Source organism: Sphaeramia orbicularis, chromosome 9 (assembly GCF_902148855.1).
Source record: "Sphaeramia orbicularis chromosome 9, fSphaOr1.1, whole genome shotgun sequence".
NCBI lineage: Eukaryota > Metazoa > Chordata > Actinopteri > Kurtiformes > Apogonidae > Sphaeramia > Sphaeramia orbicularis.
Genome location: NC_043965.1, coordinates 38,643,006 through 38,651,893, shown reverse-complemented (window position 1 = coordinate 38,651,893; position 8,888 = coordinate 38,643,006). Strand labels below are relative to the sequence as shown.

The 8,888-nt window shown below is 40.3% G+C and overlaps 2 non-coding genes across 2 annotated transcripts; both read right to left on the bottom strand.

Annotated features, from left to right (window-relative positions):
- Positions 1-3,043: 3,043 nt before the first annotated feature.
- trnas-cga (transfer RNA serine (anticodon CGA)) lies at positions 3,044-3,125 on the bottom strand. The gene has a single exon. It is a non-coding gene; the product is annotated as a tRNA-Ser (tRNA).
- Positions 3,126-8,543: 5,418 nt separating this feature from the next.
- trnas-uga (transfer RNA serine (anticodon UGA)) lies at positions 8,544-8,625 on the bottom strand. The gene has a single exon. It is a non-coding gene; the product is annotated as a tRNA-Ser (tRNA).
- Between the last annotated feature and the right edge of the window lie 263 nt (positions 8,626-8,888).

Genomic DNA, 8,888 nt, shown 5'->3' with positions numbered 1-8,888 from the left:
TGTCTTTCTTCCTCCTCTGCTCTCTCACTTTTGGCCGGCTGGACAAACTGCTGACAGCGACATGGCTGATGAGCAGAGTGGAGAAGGTCTCAACACTACCAGAAAGAAAAGGGGAGAGATGATGGTAGATGATGTTCCGTGAATGGATACACACATAAAACAGGGAGCGTATAAAAGCCAAGGTCAATGTTGCACATCTGTGTTTGACAGCAAGTCTTTACCTCGTATAGAGGGTGTGTGGATGCTTTCTGAGTACAAATTAAACTGAGGCCTCTGCAGCACTGATGACACAGTAATGGAGGCTAAGATGTGTGTGTGCGTTTGTGTGTGTGTTCATGTCTGTCGCAGGCATTCATTGGCTCTACCAGTCAGTGTTACATACACTGAGTTGACAGCTCCCGCTTAAATGTGTCACTCGATATTACCCATAAAACACCACTGGAGTGGGAGAGAGGAAGGGTGGGTGAAGAATAGGCCGGTGTGTATGTATCTCTTAATGGCAACGAAACAGAAATACCGAGCTAAAATGGGTCATCTTCCTCTTTTTCTTTTAATCGGTATATTCAGGGGCTGCTGCTCAGTTCCGGTTTCTCAAATTTAGGAGGAGAAACACCCAAGGGCCCTTCAGGGAAGTCCTGCACCCCCTCAAGTAAAAATAAGAACATTTCCTTTTTCAAAGAAAATATGTCTTAGAGAAAACTTCCAGTAGAGGTTGCCACCTGCAAATAGTTTGAATGTTAGTTGCTATTTATCTAAATGGACTGTGGTGACAGTAATAATAGAGAATACCTGTACAGCTATAAGGTAATGGAACACACTGTACTGCTATAGGTGTGTTAGGTACAACTGTAAAGAAAAAATACATGCAAAAGTGTATTTCTGTGCACATGAATAGTCAAAAACACTTTGACTCCTGCAATGGATCTCAATAACAGTGTCCAATCGTGAGATTAAAATTACTACGTACAACTTAAAGGATGCATATGTTTTAGGAACATCTAATATATAATAATAATAATAATAATAATAATAATAATAATAATAATAATGGATTGGATTTATATAGCGCTTTTCTAGACACCCAAAGCGCTTTACATTATTAACCCATTATTCATTCGCTCTCACATTCACACTCTGGTCATATAATCATGATCATTTTGGAACAGTATTAAAAAATTTTTACATCAGAATCAGCAATTCATATTTACAGAGGGACCCAGTCTGCCATTTTTCTACAGTTGCTCTTTCTTCTGCATCCTCTCCTCTTTCCTTTTTAAGGCGGACGGCACCCAGTTATAGCTACAAACTGTTTATAAAAAGGGACATAGTGTCAGCTCCGTAAAACTGAAGTCAAAACATCTCAGGCTCTCCCTTGTGGCTGGTTATACTATATATAGGTGATATATCATATGTCTGTACCAAAGGTTTCTATTGTTTTAGTTAGATTTCATGAGACTGATTTGTGTTCAAGTCATTAAACAGTTATATTTAATCAGTTACATGTAGTATTGATATTCTCTGATAGTTTCGAGCAGCAGGAAGTTGAGTACCAGAACACACTTACGATGAACAAAACCATCCATGAATCAAAGCTCACGGTTTATACACATCTAAATTATGGTATCAAGTTTTCTTCTTCAAATAAAAGTCCAATCAGTCAAAATAATCTTCACATGCTGTAGCTGATAGTTTACATTATAGCTCTGTTAGCTTAGCTCTGTTTTTAGACAGAAAACAGCCACAGTAAAACCATAAATCACCTCTGTTTTCTGTTCAGTTTGTGTGGTCAATAGCTGAACTAAAGATCTGTTTGGAATCGAACAAACAGGGTCAGAACTGTCACAGTTTAGTCTGAACCGTGGATCAACAAACTGCAACTTAGCAAAGATAATAACATCCCATTATGCCACTCAGATTACACACTGGACTTAATCTGAAGAATACTCCCAAAGACAATGATGAAATACTAAATATAACAACATAAAAATGATGTGCAGTCTCATTTAAGTTTCTGGATCAGGTTAGGACAAAGTTTGTTTCAACCTCAGTTGCATTTGTGTTTGTGGACTAATGACTACAATAGTTAGTAAAATTAAAGGTGAAAAACGGTGAAAAACAGTTCGAGCAAGCTACATTTTGAAAATACTCAATTCAAAAGTCCAAACCCATTTCTTCAGACATTCCCTGAAGCCACGCCTCCAGAGTACTGGCACGCACAATGCTTGATCCCGAGGGTTCACGAGCGCTGCATAGCCTGGCTCCGGCCCTGGCTACGGCTCTGAGCCCGGCTCCAGTGGCCCCGGCTCCAGCCCCGATCCATGCATACCTCATTCAGTCTCCTCCAACACCCCCGCTCTTACAGAACAGCCCCAGGTCATACCTATTTGACTAACGTTACATTTCCTAGTGATTTATGTTAGAGACAAAACAGTTTACCCGTGAACTTTCCATCCTAATATAACTAATATAGCCAAGCTCCGGCTCCGGCTTCGTTTCCTGTACAAATGCTCCAAGCCTCTGAGAACGCATGATTCATGCACGAAGAGGGGTACGCACAGAGGGGGGAGGGACAAATGGCAGTTGAGTTTGATAGACATATCACCGTTTAATCATTTTGATTGGGTGCTCAAAATGATTGTATGGTGTTTTTTCAGTCCTGTCCGTTCCTCGTGACTAAATTTTTTTATTTTTGTTTTAGAGTATTTAATTCATTGGTTGTAATTGGGGTGAGAAGGGGATTTTAAGCAATGTAGGAAAAAGTGCTCCAGGAAAACACCTCGCACCCCACCTTTAAGGTACAATATGATGTATAAAAATGTGGCAGGTAAAGGAAAGTCCAGGAATTGCTTCATTCTCCACTGAAGAGTATGGGCAAACACATTTGATAGATAATGATTCATTTTCTGTATCAGTTAATCCTGGAGAGGGTTGTGGAGATGTAGACGTCTGTCCCAGATACCAACAGTATAACAGGTCTATCTGATATATAGGGACGAACAATCATTCGTTCTCTCATTTTAACAGGGGCTTATAAGAAACACATCGCTGTGAGCAGGATTTGAACCTGCGCAGGGAAACCCCATTGGATTTCGAGCCCAACGCCTTAACCACTCGGCCATCACAGCCTGTTTTGCAGAGAAAAACAATAAGTAAATCATGGAAAAAACAAATGGTCAACTTTGACCAAAACATACATACATGACATTTTATTCTGCAGGGAAACTGTGATCTTAATACCATCGTATGCTTCATGTGCATGTGTTTGACCACAACAAGTTCTCTCCTGACACTCCTTGTGGTAGTAATACCAAGGCTGAGTAGACCCTGGACATTCAGGTGCTAAATACAATTTAATGAGTTTATTACCTCCTACTGGCACAAGGAACAAATGATTAAATTTTGGTGGTGATCGGGGACAGGGAGGACGGGGGGACAGGGGGGCTGTTTGTTTGTCTGTCTGTTAGCAAGATAACTCAAAAAGTTATGGAAGGATTTTGATGAAATTTTCAGGAAATGTTGATACTGGCACAAGGAACAAGTGATTATGGTGGGGATCAGCGGGCGGGGGGGGGGGGGGGGGGGGGGGGGGGTTAATCTGCCTTGGCAGAAATCTGCACTCTCCGAGTGCTTTTCTAGTTTTTGTTTTTAATATGTGTATTACTGTTATTAAATGGACACAGTTTATTTTTGTTTTTGATATGGGTGTTTGTTACTGCTACGAAAGGGACAGAGTTTATTTTGATGTGAAATGCTGTTTCAGAATGGGCAGTCTATCCTTGATATGTATAGCATTTTAGTGTTTTGTGCTTAGTCAGTATTTAGTCTGATATGAGTAGGATTTTGAGTTACTTATGGGGTCTGACATTGGAGTTTAGGGTAGGTAGAAGGATGGGGTAAGGGAGCGGGAGATTATAAGTTAAACTTCATCCCTCTCCTTTTCGAATGTTTTCCTTTCTTTTTTTATAAATCTTTTTGTGGTTTGGTTTTAATGTTATATTTGAAAAAAATAAACAAGCAAACAAATTGTAAAAGCCACTAATCACCATAAAGGACTCCACACAGTAAACATGTATGGTGTAAACTCGAGGTTCATTTGCTGCCAGTGCCTTTGACGAAACTGATTAAACAGATTTACACACAGGCCCGGACTGGCTAATCGGGAGGACCGGGACAATTCCCGGTGGGCCGGTATAATATTTGGGCCGCGAGGGCTGGAGTTCACTTTAAATATGTATTTAATATTTTATTTATTTATTTTTGGGGGGCCGGTGTTCAGTCATAGCACTGAGTTGATCACGTAATCTGCAGCCGCTGTTCCTGGGCCACACCCCCTCTACGAGCAAACTGTTTGTTTTCTTCCTCTTATTTGCAGACGCACCGTGACCTGGCGTAACATCTCCTTGCATTCGGTTAGTAGCTCTGTACTGTAGCTGTGGAGCAGATATGATCTGTGCTCTGTAGGCTGTGGATGGTCAGCTGTGTTTGCTGTTTGAAACATGGATAATAGAAAGAGCATGGGTGGTGTGGAGAAGGCAAGAATTAAAAAGAGGAAAGTTCTGGAAGCAAACGCAGCCAAATGTGACAAAATCTGCAACTTTTTCACAAAAACGACCTCCGGTTGGAAACAACTAATGAGGACGATGAACCGGGTCAGGTGAGCTGTTGGAACAGACTGTGTGAACAAGCATTAGTTCCAGTAAAACCACTTTCTAGACCTAAACGATAGTACTGGCCTATTTTAATTTTTATTATTAAAAGTGAGACAGTAAATACACAAAGCACACAACTGAAAGGCAATAGCATAAAGTCATATTAAATAAGCCTGCATATTTAGCCAATGTAAATATCTTAATTAGTTAAGTAAGTCAAAATGTCTGTAGATATTATTTTTATTGTGATCCAGGTGCAGGAGAGTCTAGGGAAACTGGAGGAAGTGTGAAAGGGAGAGCAGAGTCTGCTGATGACAGAGGAGCAGCTCAGCAGCACAACCCTGAACCACTAGGCACAAATGACACAGATGAAGATGAGTCTGTCATTAGCTTTGCTTGCCCTCAGTCACAGGATACACATGTTTTTTTCTTATCATCCTCATCAAACCCCTAATATCACTATACCAAAAGTTTTCAATAGCAACGATGGAACAAACCGCAAGTAAGTTGTGATGGAAATCTTTTGTTGCAGAGGATACAAAAATAATAGTTATTAGAAAGTGCAGCAAGCTTTATTTATTTATTTTTATTTAATATTTTTATATATTCTTTCATTTCAAACATTTTAAAGGTTTGAAAAATGTTAAGACTTATAAGAACAAAAATATAGATTCTGTTATTGTTGTGTTGTGAGGAATAATAATGTTGGAGATGTCGATGTGCACTCACTGTTAAAATAAATCCACATTGTGAAGCAATCTTTATTTGTGCTGAATTGGAAACATTTTAGAAAATACACTGAATTAGAAGGCTTTGCAGAACAGTGTGTAGACCTAACATGTAAGGTTATAATTGCATGATTTTAATAATAATCGGTCGTGATCTAAAGTGGGCCGGTCTGAGGTATGAAACTCCAGGGCTGAAAATGAGTCTCAGTCCGGCTCTGTTTACACAGACACTTTTCCGTAAATGAGAGCAGCTGAAGATATTTTATTAACTAGACTATATGACTAAAGCTTTGTTTTCTGTCTGTTGGTACATGTTTTGGTGAATTGACACATACAGTAGGTGTTTGGCTGCATAAAGTGGTCAGATCAAGCTGGATTATGAGAGTTAAGGGCCACATGTCAAAACACGTCTTTCAGTCTGCCCTGGGGCGCCATAACAACAAACCCCCATCCCTTGAAAATCCAACTACCACCGTTCTCCTCATGTCACTCAGTTCCTATCCGAGGGCACAATCAACTCTCTCAGCTCCATTTCCTGCCAATGTGCCTGTTGACACGCACACACACAATATGTACAGTCACAGACACAAACATGAATATCAGTAACTGGCAATGACTCAATACACACAAACTATCATGAAATGTTACAGATTTCTGTTCTGTCTGACAGCAGAGTTCTCCAACAGTGAATCAGTTTAGATAATCTTCACTCACAACTGAAGTGTCTGATGTTTGAGGACATATCTGGATTCATCGGCCTGTTGTGTGACTGTTTGTGTGAATGATAGTCTTCCTTTATGTGTACCGTGAACCAGGAATTATAGAGAAATGGAGGTATATTTGTTCATTTTATTTATTTGTTTGTTTATTTTGTAGGGACAGCGCACACTGATGAACATCTGTATTGAGACAACATCAAATATAAATATGGCGGATTATAGCTAACCTGCTAATTTGCATTTGTGATCCCTTGGTAGGTAACAAATAAACATTAAAATTAAAACATGCAAATAGCAATAAAAATGTAAATGTATGTCAATGTAACCATGCAATTAAAACAATAATTTTCACATATCAGTCTGACTTGTTTATATGTCCTATGTCCTGTGCCCAACACCCAAAACTCTGCTCATCAAAATCAAACATCACATATCTATATAATGTTACATAACTGCAGTGTTTAAACCTAGTTTATGTCATTTATGTGAATGTTTTCTCCAATAAGAAAAAAAACCAAAACTGTTGTAGTATTAGAAGAGTTGGATCATGGGGTGTTATTGTTTACACCAACACTGTTAATGCAACTTGGGTAGAAACCATAAATACGGAGGGAAAGTCACTGGTCAATGAAACATCTGACCCACATGGACAAATATCATCCACACCTTCAGGGTTGTCAAGGTGAACTTTTCATAAGAGTGTGCAAATACCTACGAGCAGGGCTTGAACTTGGACTGGAAAACCCCACTGGATTTCAAGCCCAAGGCCTCAAGCACTTGACCATCACAGCTTAGTCAATGGTAGAGAACTATTGTGTTACAGCACTACTGACGTGTGCATGTAGTCTGACTTGAAGGATGCCAGTGGCAGGATTGTTACTGTCCTCCCCTCTACTTTCTGCATGTCCCCTTCACTGTGAAGAACAAAAACAGACCTCCAACTGCGAAAGGGAAACACCCATCAAACTATGCAGGATGAGGGAACATGCACACCTTGGGTGTTTTGTACAGCTACACTAGTCAGTGAAATTGAGGTACAATATGATGTATGAAACTGTGGCTGGTAAAGGAGAGTGCAGAGATTATTTCAGTCTCCACTGTGACGCTACAAACCAGTAGAGACAAACACATTTGAAGCTTCCTCAAGGGGGCTGTGGAAATGTTAGAGTCCATCCCAGATACCAACAGACATGTCAACTGTTCCGTCTGATGTGGAGGTGAATAACTATTCTCTCATTATGAATGAGTATTATAAGAGACAACTCACTGTGAGCAGGATTTGAACCTGCGCGGGGATCCCTCATTGGATTGGCCATCACAGCAAGGGTCCAAAGGAAAACAATAAGTAAATAATAGAAAAAGTCTGACTTGAAGAATGTTGGTGAGCAGCATGGTAAACAAATGATAAACTCTGACCAAAACACACATACATGACATTTTATTTTGCAGGGAAATTGTGGTTTTAATGCCATCATATACTTCATGTGCTTGACCAGAACAACTTGTCTCCTGACACTATTTTGCAAAGACACTCTCGCAGTAGTAATTCCGAGGTTGGGCACACATCAGCTAATCTATGTTATAAAAGCTAAGTGGCCCCTGTGTGCTTGCATACATGCGTGTATGTGCTTTTAACTAATAAACTGGACAGATCTATCCTTTGCCTTTTGGAGTTCTTATGTATTTTGGGTCAAGGATCAGACAGGCAAAAACAACTTATTGATACGACCAATACTTTTGGAGATATTAGTTATTTTTCAAATTACAATAGGCTTCCAGGCAGCCTGTGGACGAGTCCATTCACAGCCACAACCGGAGCGGGGGGGGGACTGGATCCGGATCAATGGAACCACCGGAACAAGACGGGAGAACCAGGTCCGGCTGTGATCACACACTAACAAGGACGGTCTGGTTCTTACTGTGGCCCAGTTCCACTCTGCTAGTCCCCGGTCAGATCTGACCTGTTAACATGCCCCTCCAGACCACACCCCCCTCACCGTAACACAGTGACAGACCATTCTGTGCAGATTCCGATCAGACGGACCAGAGTTCAGCAGATCCGGACACAGGATGGCAGTGAGTTGCAATAAACCGTCATGTTCAGGCTTGCGTCAAAGTCTATGGTCCACATCGATACAAAACAAAATGAGTCCTCTGTGTTTTACACCAGTAAGATTAGTCAAGTCATCAAGTAATGTGATGAAGTCATACAGTAATGATGTAAAGCCCTTTCAAAGACATATATAATGTAACTATGAATACATTCTAATCTGTTACTTCTGATTTCAATACAAAGCCATTATATATTTTTTAAATCTGTGTATTACACCAGTAAGATTAGCTTCACATTTGATTAACTCTACTGCCTCTAGAACCCATGGATTCTCTATATGTACATACAGAAATGATCACTCACACATTATGCAGGAGAATTATAAGAGGTCAGTCGCTGTGAGCAGGGTTCGAACCTGCGCGGGGAAACCCCATTGGATTTCAAGTCCAACGCCTTAACCTCTCGGCCATCACAGCTCTGTCGTGAACCTACTGAACTTAGCAAGATGAAGCACTATGCAACGCTGTGAGCAAGATTCGAACCTCCTCTTTAGGTTTCTTTCACTTTGTCTGACGTTCAGTTTGGCAACTCATTTTGACACCAGACTCTCTCTTCTCCAGTTGAAGGATGATGACGATTTGCATATTCCATTTTCATAGATGAAGCTCTGTTTTGGATTTGCAGCAGTCAGTCTAAAACTCTGTATTTTATCCAAATGTCCAAATCTCATCAGGGGCTG